We start from the raw sequence: 24,452 nt of genomic DNA, 5'->3' as shown, positions 1-24,452 counted from the left end.
GGCCTCTAAACCAGGAGCACCTGGAGGACAGAGACTCGTGTCTCTCCGTGTCCCAGAGCCTAGAACACAGCAAGCCTTAGTGAACACGGCTTCTGGGCCACTACGGCTGGAGGGAGCCGGGGTCTGCTGGGCTAACCAGGGCGCCATGATGCACCTGTGGCCAGGGGAAGACGAGCAGCGGCGCTGGGTGACGGCGATTTGGGCCAATTTCACATGGGTCCCTGAGCCCCAAAGAAATGAGTTCAGACTGATGACGTCAACTCCATTTTCAGCAGAAACGCAGCATCCTGGCTGCAGGGACAGCCAAGTGCCACAGGGAGGATCTACTGGAATGGAGCCTTCCGTCATCAGACCTTCCCGTGCTGCCGGCAACAGGTCCCTGGTGAACGCCCGATGCTTTCAGGAGACCAGAGTAACAGGGGCCCGACTGCCTGCCTGGCTGACCTTCAGAGCAGCCGCCAGCCCGGGCACCGGGGCAGAACCCTGGCCTCGAGCCCCAGCCACACGCGCGATGCCGCAAACTGTGAAGAGCCGGATGATGACCTTCGGGCCCCGGGCTTTGCCGGCAAATTCTGCCACCATGTCCCTGGCCACAAAAGGCTGCCCCGGTGGGGACCCACCTTCAACTAGCTGCCCTGAAATCGAATTAGCCTCTGAGAACACAGCAAGCAAGCCCCTTCGGCAGAGTCAGGACACGGAGAAACCCTAAAAATCGAAGGTGTGATCCAAGCCGCTCAACCCGAATGTGTGCACCTGCTGGAGGGGCCGAGCGCGGGCTGCTGCCCACCAGCCCGTGGATGGCTCCCAGCCCCAGCTGCTGGCTGTCCTTGCTTCCCCTCCCTGTCACCACCCCTCACGGGCAGCATTAAAGCATAGGGGTGAGAGTCACACACACCCCAGCGAAACACCATGTCACTCTCCTGGAAGCACGCAGCCCCCTGACGCTCTGGAGGGGGCGACCCTGGCCTGGAGAGAGTGGAGCCCAGGTAGCAATCAGACTTCTGGAGTTGGCAGAGCCTGACCAGTGACCTCGATTTACAAGCTGCTAGTCCCCGGCTGAGTTACATAACCTCTCAGATCATCAGGTTCTCATCTTTAAAATGGGGGTAAGGATGGAACCAACCTCACAGGCATAAGAAGGGGGGGCACATCACTTGTGCATGGCAGGGGTGACTTTGCTCTTCTCTTGGTATATAGGCCGTATTTTTATTGTCCCAAACAAACAGAATGGGTTGGTTTCGTGTCCTTTTGGCAGACCCAGTATATTTCCATCAGTTGCACGCTATCTCCTGCCCTGGGAGAGGCCAAGGGGAGAGGAGGGCCCCTACCTGCCACAGCCAAGCTTAGCCCCAGCGAGTCCCTCCTATTCACTGAACAGATACTGGTTGAGGTTCTGCAATCTAGTAGGGAGAGGGAGATAATGAATGATAAGCTCAAGACATAAATAAGTTATGTAGTAGGTTAAAGGTCCCGTGTATTCTGGGGGGAAGGAGCGGGAAAGGGGAATGGGAGGAGGAGGTGGTGGGGGCAGGTTGTACATTAAATGAATCAGTCAACATGGACCTCACTGAGAGATGAAGTTAGAGCAAAGCCTGGAGTCAGTCGGAGAGAAACCTGTGCAAAGATCTTTCCAGATGGTGGAGGGAATTGCTGGAACAAGGCTTGGAGAGGAGAGCGTGCCCAGCACGTCTGCAGATGCCTCCTCAATACAGACATCTGGTCTACTCCTTGACCCCTGGTTCTCATTCTAAGCATCTTCTGGCAACCATGATAGGGCTAAGCCCTGTTCACGATAGTCCAAGCCTGGCCATGTCTAGTCGCTGAGGCCTTGCCTCCCTGACCTGCCCAGATGTCTCTGTATCACCTACTCCTGCGGGGAGATCCCTCAGAGGGACCTGCACTCCAGGACATGCCTCTTTGCTATCGCCGGCCCCGTGCTTACACCCTGATCAGCCTGCGGTATTAGACCTCCTCCTCCAGCCTCCAATGGAGTTTTATCCCAATGGCCTCTTCAGGTCCAGCAGGAGGTCCCACTGCAGTGGTCCGTGCACCAACCTCTCCTCAGATGCTGTGGTTAACGAGGTCATGCAGCCAACTTTCCCCCATCACAGCTCACAGCCACCAGGAGTGCTGGGTGCAATGGAGGTAGCCTTAGAAAGGGAGGGCTCATGGGTAGTGAATGGAAGTGGTTGGGTGGGTGGAGAAGGTGTGCGTGGACAGATAAAGGACAGATGGATGGCTCACAGATGAGCTGACTCCAGCAAAGAAAAACAGCCCTATACTTCCCCAAAAAGCATTCTGAAGAAGAATGTTCTTTCATCCCCAAAGCACTTTTTCCAGAAACCCCACCCCCACAAATACAGCCGCCTCAGTTCCCAGCCCTCCACGCCAGACTCACAGCCAAAGTAACTTCCCCGACCTCCCTAAGCCATTGGTTGTGGGGCTGGGGACACTTCATATATACTCCTCTAGCGTCTTGGCCCCAACTAAGGTGGGCCAGTCATCTCCAGATCCTTTTTAGCACTAGAATTATTTCTTCAAAGAAAGTTCATGAAAAACCCCAGGAGACAAAAAAGAAATGTGAAGCTGGTCTAATCAAAGAGTAAATAAGGAACACGGCTAGAGCACCAGCCCTTACTCCATCCAGTCTACCCCTCTGCCCTGAACTCCACAAAGCAGCCTTTACAAGCCAGTCAGGAGACCCAGGGGGCTCCAGGAGAAGCAAGAGCTCATGGTGGCCTGTGGCTCATGGCTAGAGCAGAGTTACAGGAGATGGCTGGAGACTGTGGAGAGTGGAGTCTACGAGGAGTGTGTGTGTGTGTGTGTGTGTGAGAGAGAGAGAGAGAGAGAAGGAGAATGTGTGTGTGAGAGACAGAATGTGTGCGAGGGAGATTGTGTGAGTGTGTATGTGAGAGATGTATGTGTATGAGAGATGGAACGTGTGTGAGAGAAAGAATGCATGTGAGAGGGAGAATGTGTGCGTGTATGTGAGGGAGATTGTGTGTGTATGAGAGAGACCTGTGTGTGAGAGACAGAATGTTTGTGTGAGAGAAGAGAGGGGGGGTGTGTGAGAGAGAGAGAATGTGTGTAAGAGAGAGTTTGAGTGTGTATGTGAGAGACATATGTGTGTGAAAGACAGCATGTGTGTATGTGTTAGACTGTGTATGAAAGAGTGTGAGTGTGAAAGGGTGTGTGAGAATATTAGTGTGTGAGTTGAAAGGATGTGTGTGTATGTGAGAGTGGGAGTGTAAAGTGTGTGAGTGTGAAAGGGTATGTGGAAATGTGAGTGTGAAGGGGTCGTGTGAGTGTGCAGGTTATGTGTGACAATGCGCTTGAGAGAATGTGTGTGTGTGTGTGAGAGAGAGAGAGGTTGCGAGTCTATGGGTGTGAAAGGCATGCCTGAGTGTGTAAGACCGTGTGTGAGTGTGGACGGGAGCGTGTGCGGGCGTGTGAGAGCGTGGGTGTGCGTGAGAAGGAGGGAGCGGACCCTTCAGGGTGGAACTTCGCCGGTCCGGCACCCGCGGGCGGCGGCCATGAACCCGAAGGTAAACAGGCGAGCCTCCGTCGCAGGAGCTTTCCGGGCCGGGCGCGGCGCCATAAAGCGCGACCCCAGCGCAGCGGCCGCACACGGAAGGGCTCGTCGTCCCGGCCGCGGCCCCATAAAAGCTTCTCCAAGGCCGAGCGTCCGGCTGCCGGCGCGGGTCACGGCCGGGCCTCGGTGACTGGGGGAGGGAGGGTCGCCCCGGGGGGAGGGGTCGCCCCGGGGGGGGGGGGGGTCGCCCCGGGGGGGGGGTCGCCCCGGGGGTGGGGGGCATCCGTGGGCTCGGGTCGGGCCAGCGGCCGCGCAGCCTCCCCCGCGGAGCCGAGCCCCGGGGCCGCTCCCCCCCCCCCCCGGGGCCGCTGGCCGGGAGCCCGCGCCTGCCTGGGCCGCCCTCGGGCCGCGCCTCCTCCGCCCTCAGAACCGCCGGGACTCCGCGGAGCCGCGAGAGTCTGAGCAACTTTCTAGAAACCTCCTCAAGCACGCGGTCGGCCGTGGCCGCGCCCCGGACCAGCGCCCCCGCCCCCGCCCCCGCGTGGGGGGACCCGGCGCCGGCCTGGACCCGGGGATCCTCCGCCGACGGAGCCGCCGAAGGAGAGTCGAGAGTCGGAGGGCGGCGGCCGCCACCGGTCCGTGAACACGACCGCTCGGGGCGGGAGCCGGGCCGCAGGCAGCCCCCGGGGGCCGGCGCCAGGCTGAGCCGCTCTCCCCGGAGCGGCCGGAGCTTGGGGCGCTCAGCTGTGTCCCGCGGCCGCGACCCACGAGGGGCGCTGGGCGTGGGGCTCCCGCGGGGCTGCGGCGGGGGGAGCCTCACCGGAGCGAGCCCGGGACAGCAGCCCCAGACAGGAAAGCGGGTGGCGGAGGAGTAACAGTTTCCTTAAAGATAGCAGGAGGGGGTGGAGAAGTGACAAAGTGACATTCTCGCGAGCACCGACAGACGCCAGGCCCCGGGTCAGATGCCTAGCACCTTCCTAAGTGTCTTCTGAGCGAGACCCTTGGCACCCGTTGGACCGATGAGGGAGCGGAGGTCCAGACAGGTTAAGACACTTGCCTGCAGCTACCCAGCTCATACGTCCAACGCTGGGACTGAAGCCATCGAGACCATCAGTGGACCAGTTCGGGGCACAGAAGACGGGCACAGAGAGCCACAAGGGCCTGTCCTTTGTGGCCCAGGTGTCCCGCTGAGTATGTGAGGACCTTGTTCCCCATGCGGGAGCTTCCCCGGCAGAGTGGGATGGAAAAGCACAGAGCTCCCTCAAAGGACACCCGAGATCATGCGGCGGGCCAGCACCCAAGGTCTAAGAGTCACGGGGCCAAGTTCCCAGTGGCCAGGACACAGTGGGCCTCCACTCTGATAACATGCTCTGTCCAGGGAAGGACTGCATCTGCCCACAGTTATCCTGTTTTCGTTTTGTGATCATGAACTCACTGAGCTCTCGTCCAGTCGCGCCCGGAGAGCTGAACTTCCAGAGCCCCGCGGCCTCACCCACGTCACACAGAATGTACAGACACTGTCAGCCGCAGAGCGAGGGGACCAGAGAGTCGGCTGGCCAGGGCGAAGTCAAGACTGGAGCCCCAGGAGCTAGCGATCGGCCCCTGGGGCCCAGGAAGTGGACAGGCACCAAGACCCAGTCTAAAATCTCTACGACCGACTCAACATCAGCCCCTCACGAGGGACTCAGAGCGCTTATCAGAGGAACAGGGGACACAGAGGTGGGCGGCTGGACACTCGTCCCGTGGCCAAGCTGGCCACTCAAGGGCGATGAGTAAACCCTCCACAAAACCGTTATCTCTCATAGGGAATGACGTTTGGGAGACAGGCTCTTTTTGAAAAAGCCCTAGGGCTGATGCTTTGCATCTGATTTGAGAGAAAGACATTTTCCCCAAAGTGTTTCTGAAATAGAGACAAGACAAACACCTTCACTGTGATTCAGTCATGTTCTCTGTGCCTAATTAATGAGCACGTACCCCAAGAGGTTGAGAAGTGTCGCCTATCACCTCTAGATTTTTTAAAGTGTGAGAACATCCAGACACCAGCGTGCTTCTAATTTCTGCTTGACACGTCAGGGCAGCAAATTTTTAAAATGAAAAATGTGTCCCAGTCAAACTGCCGTTCCCTCCCTTCACACTAAGCACTGGTAGTCTTCATGAATCCGGAGTCCCACTCTCTCCGGGCACACACTGGCAGGTGCTGGGACAGCCCACCCATCAGACCACACTTTGCCACAGGCACAGCCAATGCCCGGCGGGGAGCCGTTTGATAAATGTTGATAGAAAGCCGGCTCTGGCCCAGGGTAAGCCCTTCACGGTCCTTGGCCTCCCCGCCACCTGCAGAAAGGGGACAGCCCAGCACAGGGACGACACAGGCCTGGATTCCTGCCCACCACACACTTGCTGTGTGGGAATAAAGACACCTAGCATAAAATGCTGATTTTATCTCTCTTACCTTAATGGTCATTTTACAGGAATACAAAGGCAGGAGGCAAAACATGTATAATTAGTGTCTCTGAACTTCATACTTCGATTTAGAATTCATGTTAAAGGATGCTGGACTGTCCTTATCATGTGTTATAGCCTTATGGCGGGGGGCTATACTCCCCTTTAAGGATCCAGGGAGCAAGACTCGTGATGGAGTAAGTGCAGACGACTGTGCTCTCTCGGGGACGCTGGGATGGGTTTCACTGATTTCTCCACTAAAAAGTCTCAAAAGTTTATTTTCAAAAACGATTTACTTTTAGAAGTCCTCATCTTTGGCTGTACCTAAAAAATGATCAGCTTCATCCAAAATGATGTATTCGTTGTTCTAGAAGCTGCGGGTGCCCAGGGACCCACTGTGAGATGCACGGAATGAGGCCCCCGAGAAAACAGGTAAAAACCCAGAGCAGGATCAGGGGACACTTGGGAGAAGCTTCCAAGAGTGAAAAGTGTTCTCCCAAGGAAGCCTTGCTGTACCGTGGCCGCTGCTCCGCCTCGCTGGTCCGCGCCCCCATCCCAACCCCGCCAACTCTGCAGCTGCTCCCTCCACCTCCCGCAGTACTAACCTGTCCTACTCGTGTTCTCCAGCCGCACACAAGGCACACAGCGCTGGTGGTCGTGCCCAGATAAGAAGGGAACCCAGGAGTCTCGAGGCGTCCCAAACTGAGGCCACACCTCGCTTATACCATGAGTCCACGGGGGGAGGGGCTGGCCACACAGGTTCCAGGTGTGGAACCCGGCCTTGTCAACACGTGGCTTCCAGGGAGTTCTGCTGGACGGTGAGAAGAAAGCAGAGACCACACGTCAGTGCTGCTCATGGCCTGCTTGCTGGCTACCACTGCCCCATGTCCCGCCTGGGACAGAAGACTTCCCGAGTCCCCAGGGAGAAGAGAGCCGGGAAGCTGGCCCACGCCACTCTGGTCCTGCCTGTGAAGCCAAAGCTTCTGAGCTTCCCCTTCTAGGTAGGCCCTTCCCTCAGGCTGTCCACCGTCGTGGCCGCTGTGCAGACCTGCCTTCTGCTCCTGCTTGCCCCTCAGCCTCAGTGGGGCTCCTCCTCATCCCAAATGCCCTCTGCCCACAGGCTGGGCTCCACAGCCCACACCCCTGCCTCCAGCACACCCTGATGTGGGATGCTCTCAGCACCTCCCCGTCCCTGGCTGGACTAAAAACGCTTAGGACAGACATCGGACCTCCCTCCTGCCTCCTCCAGTCCCAAAGCACTCCTCCCAGAGCCTGCAGGCCTATCTGTCCAGCTTCCAGAGCCCCGTAAACACGCACCTGCTGCACTTGTTCCCGAGAGTCTGGAAGGAATTGTCCCTAAGCTGGAGGGTCACGCGTTCACTGGACAGGCAGGTGCGAGAAAGCCATGGCTCTACGTGGAGCTGCTGGAGTCCTGCCACCGGGCGCACCGGCATGAAGGTTCCAGGACCTGCCAGGCTACAGATTCTCCACTTCCTGGACACAGGCACGTGGAGAACCATTCCCTGAGACATGTCACAAGAAAAGATGTCACCCGGTATATTCATTTTCAGTTGCTGCTCTCACAAATTATCACAGACCAGACGGCGTCAAACAATACAAATTTATCACCTTACAGTTCTGGAGCCAGAAGTAACAAAAGGGTCTCCCTGGGCTAAAAGCAAGATGTTTACAGTCTCGTTCTCTCGGGCACTTCCAGGGCACAATCTGTTTCCTCGTGTTTCCCAGTTTCTGGAGGCTGCCCACGCTCCTTGGCCTCTGGCCCCTTCCACCGTCAAAGCCAGCAGTGGCCATCGGAATCACATGCTCACTCCCGCAGTGACTGTGACAGGCTTAGGGAACCTTGTGACTACAGCAGGCCCATCTGGGTAATCCAGGACAATCTCCTCATCCCAGTATCCCTGACCCAACCGTATCGGGGCCATGTCCGCGGACTCTTAAGTTCACGGAGCTTAGGGTGTGGGTGTCTTCGTGTCTGCCGACCTCGGTCCAAGGAAGGTGTTCCCCTGGGACATGCCGTGAGTCAGGGGACTCCCACCGCTCCCGGCCAGTGGGGTGGCCTCTGGGCCCACCCCGTGTCATCTTCGTGATCACTGAGCAGCACCGCCTGGCAGCCGTGGGCTTAAGGACCTTCCCAGGAACTGGGGTCCCATGCGGCACAAGCAGAAAGACGGGACGGTCTGCTGGAGGCAGCATTTCTGCTGCTCTGTGAATCACATGAGGGAAAGAGCTGGAAGGGGTGGGTCTGAGGAGTGGCCACAGCTCCATGAGGGAGAGGAGGCTGGAGGCCCTGCGCGGCTCTGGTGGAGGGAAGCCGCGGGCAGCAAGGACATCCTGGACGTAGAGGAGGGTCTCAGAAATGGAGGAGAGGCTCAGAGTGGGGTGCTGAGCCCTGGGGGCCTCCAAGACGCCAGGCCTCTGTCAGATTGATGGCGGGACAGACTCTTGCCGCACACCCTGGAGGGGGGTGTGGGGGGGGGGCACTGTGGGCGAGAAGCAGAGCGGCCCTCTGCAGGGGACGTGGGAACAGAACGGAGCTGGACGCACCATAGTGGCAAGCAAGGGAGGCTCTCGCCTGAGGCTCGGCCTCCGCAGGACCAGCTCCTGGCCCAGAGTCCAGACCCTCTGAACACAGAGACATTCTTTACCATTTCAAGACTCCAGGAATCCAGAGTCAGCAGTGCTGGGATGGGCCGGCATCCTGCAACACCGACCAGGCTGCCCCACCGGCCAGAGGAAAGCGCCGTCCTCTGGTTCACAGAGCCCGCGAGGCCGTCCAGGGCCACGCTGCCGGGTCACTGTGGTGTGGGCTGGCTCCCCTGCTCCTGCTTTGTCCCTGATGACCGCCTGAGAGGGGCAGACCCAGAGGCGGGATCTAGGCCCCCTGTTTCTTGCCAGGGCCTACAAGCCTCCTGTCCAGCAGCTTCAGGAGGCCCCGGGGGAGGCATCAGGAGCCCCTTGCCTGGCTCAGCCACTGTTTCTAGCAGCAAAGCGTCTGCCGGCCAGTTAACCTCCGCTGAGCTGTGGCTCCCCCCGCCCCCCACCCGGGGACTCGGTCGGGCAACTCCCACCTCACAGAGGCGGCAGGATGTCCCTGAGCCTCTCTTCCCCTCACCTTTCTCCTTCTCCTTACCACCAAGTTCAAATCACGCCAGACTGATCTTCCTGATCAGCCCAACTAATTTCCCGTCCTGGCAGTTTCCAAAGCAAAATGCCTTGTTGCTTCGGGGGCCGCGATCCGAGCTTCCTGTGGTCTTCCCGTGTGGGCCGCATAGCAGCGGGGGCGGGTGAGGAGTGGGGTCAGCCCGAGGACCCGGCTGGCTCGGCCCATTGCAGTGGCACAAACAGCGTAATGATTAACTCCCGTCCAGCGCCGTCAGCCTCCCACACACATTCATGAGATGCTAACCGCTCCGGCTCGCTCCGCAGAGCTGGCCGCTCACATTACAAGAGGACCAACATACTTGGCTTCTGAGTCACTCACGGACACGATCTTTCATGCCTTTGCAGGGCGATCTCTCACCAGGAATCACGGATGATGTATGTGTCAACAACCCCTGTGCCAGCTTGACTTCCCTGGGCCTCCCGTGCACCCCTCCTGCCCCGGGGCTGTCTCTGCTTCTCCCCTCTCCCATCCTTGCCTCTAACCCAGATGCCCTGGTTCTCCTTGGGCACCGCAGGCCCCTCCCAGACAGCAGCCCGCAGCCACAGCCCTTGACACCAACCTGGTCCTTCCGTTCCCCCACGGACTCCCTCTTAACACCCCTGAGTCCTAAACGGACTCTGCATTTTCTCCCTCCTCCAGGGCGCCCGGCTGGCTTAACAGGGAAAGGCTGCTCACCCTCATGGATCCCTCAATGAAGCGCAAATACTCTCGACCCTCTCCGCTCGCTCCTGTGCTTTTGCCTGCACTTAGGCTTTGCAAGCTCCCCCTACGGGTGGCCCCAAACTTCAATCCCTCCTCGGGTTCTCAAGACCTTGCAGCATCGGGGTCCAGCAGGATGCGGACAGCAGCCCTCACCTCTTCAGCCTCCCCCGCGAACCTAATACGGAACTGTTCAAGGACACAGCCGAAGCAAGGTGAAAACTTGGTGTGTTCCATTTCCCATGGCTCCCATGGCAAGTTCCTACACACAGGGTGGCCAAAACAAGAGATTTACTTTCTCTACAGTTCTGGTGGCTAGAAACCCTAAATCGAGGTGTCAGCAGGGCTCTGCTCCCTCCAAAGAATCTAGAGCAGGATCCCTCCTTGCCTCTTAGCTTCTCTGGTTGCCAAGAACCTTTGACTTGAAGGCCAGTCCCTTCAGCCTCCACCTCATCATCACACGGGGCTCTCCTGACCTTCCCTGTGGACGTGTCCGATGTCCCCTCTTGTCATAAAGACACCCGCGGTTGGATTAGGAACACCACCATGACCTCCTCTTACTTCGGTTATATTTTCAAAAACTCTAGGCCCAAGGAAAGTCACGTTTACAGGTACCAGGGGTTAGGTTCTGAACTTACCTTTTTGAGGGACACAGTTCCTTCCCGCAACACTAGTCCCATATCTGCCTAAGCCTAGTTTTCTTATCTTGAAGATAACACCACCCCCGACATCCCTCCCCGCTCCCCACCAGGAGGGAAGGGTGAGAGCAAGAAGGTAGAGCCCAGATACTTCCTGGCACAGATTTCTCAACCTTTTTCCGGCAAAACCCACAAGACTTTCTGGCAGGAATAACTGCGGGTCCACCAGCTGCTTCTCCTTCTTCCGTCTTTCTCTCTCCTGAAAATGTATCAGAGGGAGAGTACACACTAGACAAAGCCTGGGATTGGTGCTTACTTCTACATTTTTTTAATTAAGGAATCATTGGCAAACTTGGCTACTTTGCAAGGAATAACAATTTTCTTTGAAACATGGATTGTCCTGAAACAATCCAGAACCATCCGTTGGGGTAGAGCACAGAGTTATTCAACAAGCGTCCGGCCGCCCCACCTTCCACAGGGCCCACGGCAGCAGAGCGGTTCCTTGAGGACTCGGGTCTGGGGTTGGATGTTCCGGCCGAATCCCAACCCCCCGTGAGTCGGCCCCACCACGGCAGGCCAGTCCTGTCAGCCATCTGAGCCTCCGTCTCTCGCCCATGAAACACGAGCACCTGCGTCGTGGCGTGGAGTCTGCCTGGGAGACAGGACGCACCTGCAGACACTGAGCGCCGACCCATTTGCTGCTGGAGCTGGGCAGTCCCTTCCCTGCCTGGTGGAGACCCCCGCATGGAGCCCGAGGTCGAGGCCAGAGATCTTCTGTTCAGTACTTGAAGGCCTTGCTCAACTCAACAAGAGGCCATTGGCTGAGTGTTTGCCGGGCCTTGGGGACTCCAAAAAGCCACCTGGGGTCAAGTCTCTGCAGAAGCTGGAGATCAGGGACTGGGATCTCGGAAGACTCTGAGCTGTGGTCAGAGCTGACACCCAGCTAAACAGAGGAAATGGCTCCCTGAGGGCCCCTCCTCTCCCAGACATGCCTCCCTCCCCCACCGCTGCTCAGAGGGTACTGAGATTTCGGGGAGCTCTACAGTAGAAACCCTGTCCTGGGATTCCTAGTCAGGCCATGACTGCAAACATGTTTCTAACTCCAGTGAATTCAAACTGATTTGTACTGAAAATGCCACGGGAGGATTTGAGAATTCGAAGACTCCGGGTGGTTGGGAATTCAGACCAGCTGCCTTGGGCCCTCTGCGCCCCCCCAGGGTCTCTCTGTGCCCAGTTGGCCTCCGAGGGTCCCCCGGCCCCCAGGGTTCCTCTGCCCATATTCCCTGTTTTTAAAGCATGTTAGAGACAAAGCTGCCAACTTCTTCCTTCGCTGCATTCTCCTCCCTCGCATTCCTAAAATGCTCTCTGCGTCTCCGTGGCCCGCACTGCTCCTGTTGACACTGCACGAAACTGGAGGCTTTGGGGAAAACTGGGAAGAACAGACAGACAGACGCACGAAGGAGAGAGGAGCTAACGTCTTGGTCGGACGCTGGCGCGCGGCCGGGGGGAAATGGTCCCGCAGCACAGGGCGCGTGACCCGGCATCGCGGCTGCACGGTTGCCGACCGCCTCCTTCGGTACCGCTCGTTCGGCGTCTCCGGGTCCCGATCTTTCCTGCGTGGTCCGGTCCACTTCATTAGCCGCGTGTTGCTTTCTCCATGCCGGCAGGGCTGGGTCTTGTTTTGTTGGTGAGGGAGTTTGTTCCCTTTTATGGAAAAAGAAAAGTTTTTCTCGCGCGGTAGATGGGAAAGCGAACAGACACAGTAAAAGCAAGTTTCTGAACACGGAGAGAGGCGGGAGCCCGTTTCAGGTTGGTTTCCGTACAGTGACCGCCCACCCCATCATCCCGCACGGGGAGGCACAAGAGGAAACTTGTCCTCGCAGGAGGGGAACAGCTCGGCTGGCTTTTTGCACCTGGGAGCATGGCCACTGCTGCTTTCTCCATGGAGGTGTCTGGCCTACTGAGCCCTGGTCAGTGACCAGGGAACTGACACAGGAGTCCCCCAAAGGTACAGGAAGGGCCTCTGCCTCCGAGTGCCCAAGTGCCCCCTTAGTGGGGTGGTGTCCCTCACAGCCGCGGATTCCTAGCAGTAACAGGCCCCTTCTAGGGGCCCAGGCAGGTTCTGGAAATTGATTGCCTTCTGCTCCTCACTGACTAGTGTTAAACCAGAGGTGCTGATTTTTTTTGTCCTGTATTCCTGATTTCAGAATCAAAGAACTGACAGGCTAGATCCTCAGGGTCTATCAGAAAAGGGATCCTCAGCTCGGGTATCCCCACAGGCTACAGCTTCTCTGCCCCACCCCCCAACACCTTGAAGTCCCCTCCTCAGTAAAGACTTTCCAGGGCTCAAGCAATCCTGGGAAAACCTGACCCCTCACCCCCTTTCCCTCCCTCTCTGCGCACTCCCCTTCTGTGGGTGCAGACATGCCTCCCTGAAGGGGTCCCCTAGAAAATGTCCCCCGGAAACAGACCCCTCTGAAGCCTCCAGGGGCTCCAAAGCCTGGCTTTTAAAGCTCTCCAAAAACTGGAGGCCGGTAATCTAACACTCCTTTCTGATAAGAGCCCCTGCCCTGTCCTTTGCCCAAATACAATGGTCCTCATTAGCTTTCAGTTGGGGCTTTGAACTCCACACAAAACCCTGGCCTCCCCGCCCTGGCCTGCCTGCCCGCTGGAGCCGGCCTGGGGCCCCGCTGCCCAGTCAGCATTTCCTTTGTGGCCGCCTCTGAAGGTGTTTATAATGGAGCCTTTTTTCTGCCCCATACGCAGCCCCATAGGTGAAATCTCAGCCGAGTACGATGTTCTGCTTCCCAAACACCAATGTCTGAGACGAGGTTAAGCCGCTTTCAAGCAGGACCAGGTTCTGGCGGTCGGGAGGGGACAGGTGAGCTGGGTGGAGGGCCCATGAGCACTTTGAGAGGCCAGTGGGAAAGAGGCTGGAAAGGGGCCTCCGGCACCGTTTCTCCCTCTGGCCCCAACCTACAAGCTACAGGCCGTGTTCCAAAAAATCACCAGGAAGTTGCATGACTCACAGGTAAAATACCCTTGTCCCTCAGAAGCCGGGCGTAGATGTCCTGGAGGTCCCATTCTGCCACAGAATTTGATGTGTCCTTGGACTCACTGGCCTCTCTCACTCGTGAAGTCATCGTGCCCGCCAAGTCCCAGAAAGGGGGTGGTGTGGCTCCAGGGGGAAGAGGGGCCCGACAGGGTCCCCCTCCCCTCTAGACTCGGGGCACATGGGAAGGCGTGCAGGACGACCGCTTTCAGTTAAGGCTCACCCCTCCCCGCCCGGCCCCCCCACCCGCAGGCCTCCGCTTTCCCTCCCCTGTCGCTGGTGCTCTCTCCTCGCTCCCTGCAGCCTGGCCCCAGGGGGCCGGTTTGCTCAGTGCAGTAGAGGAGCAGCAGGTGCATGGCCCTGCCCCAGGCGGCGGAGGGACAGCAGGCACTAGGAGCGTTGCCTTCATGGACATTTCCTCCTCGGTGAGACGCAGCACTGAGGCCCTAGGCCAGCTCGAAAGGGCTCCTGTGCACGTGTGCGCATTTTTTAAGAGAAATTCTTGAGAACCCAAATGAATACCTACCTGATAGACTTTCAGGCCGCGCCATGGGGCGTGATGACATCACGTGGGAGCATGATGACATCATGTGGGGCTTGATGGGGTCGGGTAAGGGGTGCGATGTCATCGCACATTTTCCAAGAAGATACCCAAGGCCCGCCGCTCCATAACACGCTCTCCTCAGCTGTCCCTGGGTTTCCCCACCGCTCCCCGCTCCCACCACCGCACACCCCCCTACATCCCCACCCCCCACGCCCGTCCCCCCGCCACCACAGACATTGCAAAGCCCCAGGCCTTACCTGATGCTTCTTAGGTCAGTGCTACCCCAGCTTCCTCGGCAGAGGAGGCGAGAGCGTCGGAGTGACTGCCTGTAAGTCCGTGCGCTGTCCCAGCTGGGACCGCCGGGTTCTGCGAACCCCCGGATTCCCAAGCCCCAGATCGGCACACAGCTGAGGAGGCACCCCTCCCCGTGGCCTGGGTTGGGGGACACCAAGTACTGGTCTAATCAGTGCAGCCAGCCCCACGAAGAACTCTTCAGAACTCGCAGAGTCCCCCTCCACGCATCGAACCGACCCAGTGCCCTCCCTGAGCTCCCGTCCAAGCCAGTAAGCGTCCTGTAGCGTCACCCCGACAGGACCGTGCTACCTGCGGGAGGCCGCTGGGACATCCGGGTCCCCTCCGGAGCGCACCTGCTATAGTGACCGCAAACCTGCGCCCGGGAGGAAGACCTGGGCCGCGACCCAATTAAATTCTCCACAGCAGATTTTCTCTATTCTTTAGTAGAAAAGTACATACAATGAGTGTGTGACACGTATTTCCTAAGTGAAGGCTTATCCTCCTATATACGGGCAACTTTTCAGCAAGTCGTTATCCCAAAACGCAAGGGTCCCTGCAGGGATCATGGAGCATAATTTAAAGCATGGCAGGGCCTCACCAGGACATCTTGCAAGAGGTCAGACCGGGCAGCCGCTGTCCTCTATCAGCAGGGCCCAGTCTGCCCACAGAGCTAAGCACACCCAAGCCTCGCCCTAGAGCCTGGCACATGGGCATCCGGCGCTGAGCTGGTCCCTCCGGCTACAGAGTGTTCCAGCTTTTTCCTCCTCCTCTCCCTGCCCCCTGCGGCCCAATAGCCTGAACTTGAGAACGTCACAGGGAAAGACCCTGAGAGCAACAGCCTTGCCCGTCATCTCCCAAGTCCTCAGCACCATCACCAGAGCAGCAGGCGACCCCCCGAGGCCCCGTGCCCTACCAGCCTGCACGCTGGGCAGCGCCCATCGCCCCAGGGCTGGGGACTCGTCTGGTTCGGTGGTTCTCAGCCAGGGTGATTTGGGCCATCCCAGGGGAAGGAGGCTGCTCTCAGCATGTGAGGGGAGGCAGGGATGCTGCTGAGGGTCCCACAGCGCAGAGGCTCGCCCCCTGCAGCACAAAATGATCTGTTCTGGCGGTGGAGATGAGGCGAGGTGGACACACCCAATCCCAAAGGGAACCATGTCCGGCGTCGGGCTCCGGACCGTGGATCCGGGACTCTGAGAGCCCCCGTGCCTGGGGGGCTGGGGACAGACCTCCCAGCCGCTGGTCTGCCGGAGAGGTGAGAAGCGTGGGCTACCCCTGCAGTCGGCAGGGCTCTTTCCACCCCTTCCTCTCTGAGACATAAAACCTCCTGCTTCCACAGCTTTAAATTAGGAATATTTGGTGGCATGATCATGTATGTTTAAAACCAAACAGAAATTTCCTGTTCCCCGGCGCAAAATAAAATTCAACTTTATAAAAGGGCCTGTGAAATCTCATAATCAAGCCCATTAGCCAAGCAAAATGCTTCACTTTGATTCTGTGGTGTTTAGCTTTCTTTTCTTAGCACTGCCTCATTAGCCCGCTTCTCCAGCCTGCTTCTCAAAATTGCTTAAAAAGAAAACACACGACTTGAAAGGACAAGATACGAGGGAAACACCCCTCCCCCTTCCAACGTGGAGGCTTTGGGGGAGCGAGAAGGTGGGGGCACCGGGAAAGGCCACATGGCCCCAGACTCCACGGCTTGCCCCGGCGCTGGGGATCTTCTCCTGCATTTTTGCTCCCTGGCCTCATGGCTGGCCTCGCTAATTTCCAGCTCTTTGCTGCTTCAGAAGACCAGATTTTCTTGATTAATAACAAAAGGTTTTGTTGGGCTCGGAGCTGTTTCCCACCATCTCTATGCAAACCCCGGCAACACAAACTGTGTACATTAGCATTTCAAGGCACTTCCTACTACGGATGGCCAGAAAAGCCCCTCTTGGTGGGTAAAATCCATTTTGTCCTCTCTTGTGACATCTGTTCGAACTTTTAAAGCCAGAAAGGAAACTAGATAATGCCAGAGCCTCTGATTTACAGCCCCGGCCCTTGGCACGCCGCGCGCTCTCCAAGCACCAGCCGTTCCCGGCCTCGCGCGTGTTCCCTGCACCTGGGCGGGGGGGGGGGGGGGGGGGACGGACGCGACTCCGGAAGACCTTCTGGGCTTCTTCAGACCTTTCGACGTCTTTTTCCCAATTTCTTAATGACCCCGCCAACGACTCCCAAAACTCCCAAAGCCACCAATCTTAAGGCGCCACGTTTTTTCCCAAGAAAATGTAAATGCTGATGGGTGCCCCTGCCCCTGGGCTGCTTGTCTCTTCCCCCCACCCCCGATGCTGCGCAGGCTTCAGGGGCGCGGGGAAATGGAGCGCACTCGCTCAGGCGGTTGAAATACGTCCACCGAGGTGGAGGAAAGGCCCCACAAGCGATGGGCTAAAAAGGGAAAGACAGAAGCCCGTCAGATGGCCGCCGCCTCCTCCCATCCGCGCCATGAGCTCTGGGGTCCCTCACACTGGTCAGCCCCGAAACAAAGCTGAAGGCAGGTTCCAGCCGGTTTCCCATTCACTATTCATTCAGGGGTCCGTCCGCTCCACACGCATTCAGCCAACTGCTGGGTTAAATCGGGGCCTTCTCCCAGGATTGGCATGATAATGAAGCCACGGGCGCTGCTCTCTGAAAAGACCGCCTTTTCACCCCGTGGAGGTCCGAAAATCATCTCATAACATCACAACATCTGTGCACAGGGCTCCTGCCTTTTGGAGCCTGGTCTCCTCATCCTGCATTCCAGCCTCCCAGGAGCCGGAAGGGTCCCGCTCCTTCCCCCGGCCTGACCTGCCGTCTGGAGGCTGAGTCTCCCCGAAATTGCTGTTTGGTCATTTCTGGGGTATTCGAGGTGGGCTGTAGAGGTCAAGCCTGGCCCTGAAAGTTGTTCTCCAAGAGCCTTATAATTAACTGGGTAAGAAAGTCACGCCAACAGCAGGGGTGCTTGGTGGGGGACGGGGAGGAAGGAGAAGTTAGGAATGCATTTTGTTGAGATTCTAGCAAATGACATTTGCTCAACTAATAAGTATATCTGAACTTTATTTAAACTGGCCCAGGTCAATAAAATCTAAGGGGAACTGGTGAGGTTGGGGGGATCATAGACAGACTAGACCATCTGCAACTTATATGTGTTCTGCCTGATACAATGATTTCATTTAATTTGATTTGACATTTAAGAGGCTTTTTTGGAAGAGAAAATGAATATTTCTATATTCTATTTGCAATAACCTCACCTGACTCCGCACACAGCCAAGAAGAATAAATGTCACATTCGTGGCAAACAGTCGTGGGCCCTCTTGGAGGCGGCGCCTGGGGGCAGCAAGCCGAGGGCCCTCAGTGAATGTTCCAGGGGCCGATCTGAGGGCCCGCGCAGGCTCTGAGTGCTCTGGTTGATTTTTTTTGTTTTTTCCCTGTGTCCAAATTCAAGTGATGTCTTGGGGAGAATGTTCTTGACCACGTATGAGAGACAGAGGGCGGCTTGTGTGAACAGGCAGCCAGGAAGCCAGACTCGCGGAGACACGAGGCCAATGTGACTCCAGCCCCTCACTGATGCCCCGTTCTCTCGTCAATACTTTTCAAAAGCCCTTAGATCAAGTTCAAACTGTTCTGACATCACAAGACCTGGAAATGCAACTGCGGCAGATACTTTTCCTTCAGCCATCCTTGAAAGAAAAAAGCTATCTGCTTGCTGACCTCTGGGAGTCACAGGCTCAGGAGACAAGAAAACAGGAGGCAGAGGCCCCTCGGGGTGACAATACTCCTCTGGGCCTCTGCCCAGAACACGGGGATGAGATTCACAGGATGCGTCTCAGAAACATCTCCGAACCGGGCCCCTGCTCACCCCCCCAGTCACCAGCTGGGCTCACCTGGGAAACCAACCGACCCCCTAAAACCAGATTTCCTGAACCAGCTGTCCCCCGATTCAGCCTCCACTAGGCAGCCCAGCCAGACCCCCGAAGTCGTGCCCAGAAGACTCGCAGCCTGACAGGGACCTGGAGGATCACACACCTCCAGCCCCGAGAACTGTCCAAGACTCCTCGCTGTTACACAAGCACAGTCTGTAGTTACAGCAGACCCAGCAACCCCATACAGGGTCTGCGGGGTCGAGGGGATCTGCCTATGGGGGCCCGTGCCCGAACTTCAAAACCATGTCCTGAGCACTTGGGACTCCAGAAATCCCACTGCAAGTGGCCCAGCAGGCCTCCCACTGGGTGTGTCCCAGGCAGGAGGACCCCAAGACCAGAGGATCTGTAGTGGGCTGTGGGTCTGGAGTTTGGTTCAAGGACTGCTTGCCAGGCCCTTCATGACTACACAGACCCAAGGCCAGCAGAAGAAGGGGCAGGGGGCGGCGGGGGGGACTGTGGGCCAAGGGCCTCTGCTACCCCCTGGCCCTGGGCCCCAGGAGCATCAGAGGTGGGTCTGCCCCTGCTAGTGGTTTGTCCTTCTCCTCAGGGCAAGAGTGTCAGGGCCGAGGGAGAGCCCGTGGCGGCCTGTCCTGGGCCTCAGAGGCTCTTCCCAGGGTGACAGGGACCTGCGGATCCAGAGAAATATCCTCATTCCCTGCTTGCCTAACTCTCTCCCGCTGTGTATTACTTAACCAGGACCTGCTTTCCCTCACAACGGAGCTGTGCCCTCAGGCAAACAAGCTATTGTGGTCATGGCCTGCCGAAGGCCTCCTGGACACCACCTGATAGTCAGCAGCCGGGCCGAGCTGCCCTCCTTGAGAAAGCCGGCAAGCACGAGCCTCGTTGTGGGGACGGGGGCGCCCCCGCAGGACCTTCCACACAGCACCCTCTTTGCCCGAGTCCAGTAACTCCTTCCACAGCCTCCACAGGCAGCAGCCACCGGAACTGAGATCTGTCTCCTCACCAGCCCACCCCAGCCGGACTCTGCCTGCCGGGGCCATGCCCAGGACGGCCACGTGGCGGGTCCCGCAGGACCGGCGGCAGCCTCCTGTGAGGCCACGAATGGCACGGGGTTTCACCAGAAGCCGCCGCCGCCCTGCCGCATCTTGCCAGCAAGCCCCTCTTCCCCTGCATGCCCCCCGCGGCCTGCCAGGCCCCCAACCCACCTGGCAGGAGCCACAGAACTGACCCGGGCAGGGCCGGGTCATCCCAGCGCAACCATGTCACCTTAGGCGGGAGAGCTGGAGCGGCTCGGGCACCAGCTCCGTCCCGCTCCTTCCCGGGCCTGACGGCTCACAGCGGCGGCCAGCCCTCCTGCAGGAGCCTCACCCGCGACCACCTGCCCCGGTGAGAGAAGCTCAGGGCCCGCTCACCGCAGGCAGCCTGTGGAGAAGCGCGGGGACCGAGCAGGCGTGGGGACTGCGGCCCCGGTCGGGCCATCCCCAGTTCCAGACTCTGAGCCCCCGGCCTGGAGGACGGCGTTTGCTGTGGTCGGCATCACGTGGGAGCACCCTGCTGCCCAGTGCTCCGTAACCCGCGCGTGGCGGCGCCGGCCCCAATCCTTCTTGGACGCCGACTGACCAGTGTTTTTGTTTTCGTTTTCTGCTTTCCCATTTTATGACCTTCCGAAATCATTGCTCACTACTTCTCCAGAAGTCCAGCTTATAAAAGCCAAATGGTCCGTGCCCTATAGTCTCATTATGAAACCTATTTCTCTTCCTTAAATATCCCAGAGCAGTAAAACTAAAAATATGATCCAGTTATTTTGGCTGGAATTGACAATGGACTTTCCACAGCATTTAACTTCCTCACTCCTCTGACCCGAGTTTAAAGGAAAAAACATATGTACAGATCACCCCGAAGTTGTACTTTCTGGGAAAATGTCACATGATCATTATTTCCCTGCTTTCTGTCGGTATCTTCCCTGGTCCGGGGCATTCTCATTCCCGGGGCCCCTTCCCGAAAGTGCCCTGCCTTTCCTGACCGAGCGCTCCCTCCCAGTGCAACTCTACCTGTGGTTTGCAACCCCTTATCTCCCCACAGCCAAACCCAGGCATCGGTTGGCAAGTATTTGTTGAACGGGCCGTCCACGGTCTGTGCCCTCCAGAACGCCTCCGGCACCCCCGCCCCCGACCCTTTCCATCCAGCCGCAAGACCTCCTGTTAGGACATTCCCAGTTTTCCGAATTCCTGCCCTCCCAGGCACGACCACCTCTCCCAGCCTCGTCTGCTCCGCAAGCCGCCCGTCGCTCACCCCCTGCAATGGTCCCCCGGTCACAGGAACAGGGAAAGGACCCCCACGTGGCCAGTTTCTTTTGTCAAACTCACGGTGTGTTAATACTTAGCAAAACCATGTTGGCAACCAACAACTCCATTCCAAGCATCCACTGCGCGCCCACCCACCACGCACTAGGAAAACCATGCAAGACAGGAATGGAAAAGCCTGGCGCCCGCCTTCAACGAGCTCCCCACCTGGTGAGGAGGACAGATGTGGGTGTGGGGAGAATTCACACTCGGGGAGAACAGGGTTGAGCACACGTGTTGTGGGGGTGTGGCTGGGAAGAAGACTCTCCAATAGGTGGGAAGAACTATACAGGCTTCATAGTGAAGGACACTTCTGAGCCGGCCCTTGAGGGACAGGGAAATGGCACCAGAGGAGGGAGCAGGGGGACAAGGCAGAGGGGTCAGGGGAGGCCTAAGTGAGGCTATTTCCTTTCCCTCCATCAGGGCATCTTGGCTAAGGTAACAGTAACAGTTAAGGACACAGTGGCTCAGCCTCGGGTCAGGACTAGGGGGAGGGTTTGGGAGGCGTTGAGTCCAAAATTGAAAGGGATGTCCAAAAACTTAGCGGTCAAGAGAAGCCATACTTAATGTAGTATTTAAGAAATCAAAAGTAATACAAAATCCAGGGTGAGCAAAACATTTTTTATGTAAAGACAGGATCAGTACTGCCTAGGTCTCCCCTGGTTCTGGCTACTTTTCACTATAAAAATGCAACTGTGTTAGTGTCCACAGTATGGCTCTCAGTGCACCTGCTTCCACCAAGAATTCCCTTCATTGTATTTCTGGGGAAATAAGAGAAAGGGGGAAAAAAAAAAAAAAACAAGAAGACAGTTGGAACTAAAAACTCATTCTTTTCTGTCTTGATCTCCAGCAAACTCTTCTGTTCCACAGATTCCCTCCACCTTTCGTAAAATCAAAGTACTTTTAACTGTGTACTTCAGTTCAAGAGCTGGGAGCTTTCCTTCACATGGAATACTGTTCAACACCCTCTTCCTCTGTTACCCAAGGAACAACTAACTGCACACGCCAGAGGCTTCAAGCTGGCCTGGGACCCAGCGGATATGTGTGCATCCTGCCGGAAGCTGCCAAGCTGGGCAGGAAACTGCAATCACCAAGATGACTGGGCTTCTGTAGAAGCTTCTAGAAGCAAACCAGGCCTTATCAAAGGAAGGTGCATGGGGGTGAATCTCGTAATTAATTGCATTGTAGGTTTCAAAGGAAAAGGAGGAGGCCACCCAGCTCTGTTAGTGCCTCAACCTTTTCCCTAAAGGTACAGACACAAGTCCGAGAAGCAGCCACTGGGCAGGTCCACCAAAGCCCATCCCTTTGGGAAAGGAAGACACTGCTCAGAAAGCCTGCTCAGCACTTACTCCTGACAAGTTATGGTCCAAACCCCTCCTCCCGTCCCGGGACTTCTTCCTCGATTTTCCAAAGAATTATCATCTTGGATGAAGTTTCTCACTCTTGGATCCTAGCCAAAAAGTGTACTTATTTTCAGAGTTTAAGGAAGATTTTTACATTTTTTTCTCATAGGTTCCAGTTTCGACTCACTCTAAACAAAACTTAGCAGAAGCAACTAAATATTTAAAATGTGCGTTTCAGTCAAAAGTGAATCAATGCCGTTCTGCAGGCCTGACAGTCCCCCACGGGAGAGAATCGGGGCTGCTGAGAGCCGCACCGCCCCGAGCTCTGCCCTGAGGGAGGACCTGTCTGCCATTTACCAGAGAGTTCTCTTGGGACCCTGGCAGCAGCCGCCGTGGCTGGCCACACACATGAGCTGATTTGCTTTCTGGACCGCTGGTTAACTCGTGTGAGCCAGGAGCCTGGGCTCTCTCCATTCAAAGCCCACAAATGCCCACTGAAGCAGAACATAAAGAAAAAAGCTCAGAGGAAAAGGTTTCTCCCTTCTGTGACCCTGAAAGAGACCCCATCTTAGCCCGCGGTGCTGGATGGAAAGATTTAAACAAAAATCACAGAACTGGGGGGGGGACAGAAGGTCAGGCTCAGTTCCCATGGCGTGATGGAGAGCCCGTTCCTCGCGAAGTCAGTAGAGCTGCACTAGAATCCTGCAATGTACCTGCTGTATTTCTGAGGTCCACTGGGACCGTCAGCGTCCTTGTTGGGACAAGCACTGGGGCTGAAGGAGTGCCCGACGTGCCCTCCCTCCCGCCTCTGGCTCACGGCATCCCCCATTCCCAGGCCAAGGCCTCTTCTTCAACTCCTTCCAGGCAATCCCTCTATCCGGGCCGCACGGATCTCTCTGGAGAGCCAGCCTTCCCTTGTTCCTCGTCTGCTTCAGAATCACCCCCGAGAACATCCCTCAGTGCCAACCTACACGGAGCACTGGAGCCCAAGGGGCAGGATCCACACTCCGAGCCCTGGAGGACACTGGTGGGAGCGGCCAGCTCTGCGATGCCCTCCCCGCTTTCCTCTGCTTGAATCCCCCTCCCAAAGCTCAGACCACCCCAGGGACAATAACAGTGCTCCCCTGTGGAGCAAGGAGCACATTAGGTATTTCCGACAGGCCCCTGGCAGCGGCCGTGTCACCCAGGACTGCTCCTCCTGCGCATTATCATGGCTGCCCCCCAGGCCCACCGTCTTGGAAGGCCCACCTTCTGGGGAGGTCTCGTCCCCCACCCCACCCGCCCTTCTCTGGGCTCCCCGGCCCCCAGCGAGCCTCTGGCCCAGAACGCAGCACCTGCATCCCAGCTTATGGCTCTGCCCAGCCGCCTCTGCCGCGAATCTGCATCGTCCTCTCTTCTCCAATCCCAGCCGTTGCCACAGCGCGGGTGCTCCCACCGAATGAATGAATGAGTGAGCGAATGAATGAATGAATGAATGAATGAAAACATCTGTCCCACGCGGGCGCTCAGTGGTTGGTTTATTGTTGAGTCTCTTCTTAACAATACCCGACAACGATGTAACTTCTGGCCTCTCCTGTGGCTCGGGCACTCGCAGTTTCCTCCGGGATGACTTGTCCAACCATGTCCTCCCCACCGCAGCTCTGGCTCACGCGCCTCTGACCACAAACACAGCGGAGGGGGGACTCTGGGTGGCTCCCGCTTTCGACTCTCTCCACCCGCCCCAGAGCCCCAACCTTCTCACCACATCTTAGCACTGACGCTTCCCACCAGCTTGTTCAGAAAACGGGAGGCCCGATGTTCTCTGCAGGTAACGTCTTCCGCATCCCCATCAGAAAGGAGGCTTGCGCCCGGCTTCCCAGTGGCCCCGCACGGCCCCTCTGCTTCGGGACCAGCTGGCTCGGGCTCGGAAGTCTCTGGAGGCAGTGCACCCCCCACACTTCCTCCCCCGGATGGAAGCAGAGTAGCTCCGTGCAGAACAGGAGACAGGCAGGCACGTGCCTTTCATGATCCTTGATGTTTCCCGGTCACTCCTGACCTTTCCCTATTACATAGCCTCAATTCTTCATCTTCAAAAGGGTCATGAACTGAGCAGGAGGAGCACGGAGAAGGCGAGGAGAGAACTGGCCTGGTCCTGACTGGAGGAAGAACCCGCAGGATATGTGAGCAGGGCTGCTTTACCGGGGAGAGGAGAAGCCGAGCATGAAGATTCAGTGCAAATGTCATTTGAGTGCACATGTCAGGGGCACGGTCCTCCCGGGGCGAGTTCCCAACTTGCTGATCAATCATGGACCAGCTCTGAAAATGCTGACTTCCATGAGGAGATAAATCAGAAATTTCAGGGCATCGGCAGAGAGTTCCCTGGGAATAAACTTCTGAAGGAGTGACATTAAAACTAACAAAAAAGGAAATGTTTTCTCCCTCATTTTTGAAATGACAGTGATAACGTTCAAAATTTAATGAGATTTCCAGCAGCATAGCAGATATAG

At 57.2% G+C, this 24,452-nt stretch overlaps 1 long non-coding RNA gene across 1 annotated transcript in view; it reads right to left on the bottom strand.

The window, feature by feature from the left end:
* The window catches only part of LOC101672289, a 36,038-nt gene extending 26,540 nt beyond the window's left edge, over nucleotides 1-9,498 (bottom strand). The window contains exons 1-3 of the long non-coding RNA XR_001178386.2: nucleotides 9,108-9,498; nucleotides 7,292-7,497; nucleotides 6,580-6,785 (exon numbers count right to left, since the gene is read on the bottom strand). This is a non-coding gene — a long non-coding RNA (uncharacterized LOC101672289). The remainder of the gene's footprint in view (nucleotides 1-6,579; nucleotides 6,786-7,291; nucleotides 7,498-9,107) is intronic.
* Between the last annotated feature and the right edge of the window lie 14,954 nt (nucleotides 9,499-24,452).

The sequence above is a fragment of the Mustela putorius genome, unplaced genomic scaffold, assembly GCF_011764305.1.
Source record: "Mustela putorius furo isolate JIRA1106 unplaced genomic scaffold, ASM1176430v1.1 tig00000813_pilon_pilon_pilon, whole genome shotgun sequence".
In the NCBI taxonomy this organism is placed as follows: Eukaryota; Metazoa; Chordata; class Mammalia; order Carnivora; family Mustelidae; genus Mustela; species Mustela putorius.
Note: the sequence above shows the minus strand (reverse complement) of the source record. Positions and strands in the feature narration are given on the sequence as shown.